The sequence below is a fragment of the Vespa mandarinia genome, chromosome 25 (assembly GCF_050613455.1).
Source record: "Vespa mandarinia isolate Hongniang chromosome 25, ASM5061345v1, whole genome shotgun sequence".
Taxonomy (NCBI): domain Eukaryota; kingdom Metazoa; phylum Arthropoda; class Insecta; order Hymenoptera; family Vespidae; genus Vespa; species Vespa mandarinia.
Genome location: NC_140834.1, coordinates 978,859 through 980,000, shown reverse-complemented (window position 1 = coordinate 980,000; position 1,142 = coordinate 978,859). Strand labels below are relative to the sequence as shown.

Sequence of the window (1,142 nt, the reverse complement as noted above, 5' to 3'; positions counted from 1 at the left end):
TTAAAAAAAAAAAAAGAAAAAAAAAGAAAGAAGAAAAATTATTAAAAGATCTTTACCTTTTATCGTAAAATCGATGATCCCTTCGTTGGTTTATAATCTTCTCACAGTAATTTCCAATATGACGAATAAGAAGAAGTAGAAGAAGAAGAAAAAAATATAATCCTGTGTCTCTCTCTTTCTCTCCCTCTCTCTTTCTCCCTCTCTTTTTCTCTCTGTCACTCTCTCAACAACTTGTTTCTACATTTCAATACGTATACATATCTATCTCTTTTTAGTTTACTTTTCACACACGAATATAGCCGACGATTATAAAATCGTAAAAAGAAAAAAGAAAAAAAAGAAAAAGAAGAAAACCAAGAAAAGGAAAGAAAAATGAAACAAAACAAAACACAAATGACGTCTTTTAACTCACTTAAATATACATAAATATCCGTACATTTAAAAAAAAAAAAACCATAAAAGGAAGAGAGAGAAAAAAAAACACGATCGAAGAGAGTGTGATACAAAAAGAGAGATAGAGAGGAGAGAGAGAGAGAGAGAGTGTGTGTGTATGTATTTGTGTGTGTGCATGTGCGTGTGTGTAAGAAGAGAGAGAAAGAGTAAGATACGTTTAAAAAAAAAAAAAAAAAAAAAATAATAATAATAATAATAATAAATGTGTACGATTATAATAATATTCCGATTGGCACCCACCACACACGTAACACGATGATACGAAGAGACGAAACGAAACGAAACGAAACGAAGAGAGCCGACGACGTGGAGCGCGCTTAAGCGCGAGCCAGTACCGAGGTTAGAATAGTCGTCTTGCCGATATTCTCTCGAACGCGACGCGCGTCGCGTCCGTGTCACACGTCTAGTTCACCTTTTATCCGTTAGTAGCGCTGTCAACCGACAACGCCAACTTCCTTCGTTACACTCCCACTTTATCGCTTTACCGTCTCACTCACTCTCTCTCTCTCACTCTCTCTCTCACTCTCTCTCTCTCTCTCTTTCTCTTTCTCACTCTCTCTCTCTCTCACACTTACTCTTTCATTCTCTCACTTACTCTCTCTCTCTCTCTCTCTCTCGCTCTCTCTCTTTCTGTCTCACTCCCACTCTTTAAGCTAACACGTTATTGGTCGAATCGCGTGTACTCCTTA

The 1,142-nt window shown here is 37.0% G+C and overlaps 1 protein-coding gene across 6 annotated transcripts in view; it reads right to left on the bottom strand.

Moving 5' to 3' along the window:
• The window catches only part of LOC118446592 (protein Fe65 homolog), a 147,677-nt gene extending 146,811 nt beyond the window's left edge, over positions 1-866 (bottom strand). For 2 of the 6 annotated variants that reach the window (XR_014983574.1, XR_014983575.1), the window contains exons 1-2: positions 694-866; positions 57-97 (exon numbers count right to left, since the gene is read on the bottom strand). The gene's annotated coding sequence lies outside the window, so the exon portion shown is untranslated. The remainder of the gene's footprint in view (positions 1-56; positions 98-693) is intronic. The other 4 variants (XM_035877455.2, XM_085664101.1, XM_085664104.1 and 1 more) reach the window with 3 other exon arrangements.
• Positions 867-1,142: the final 276 nt, after the last annotated feature.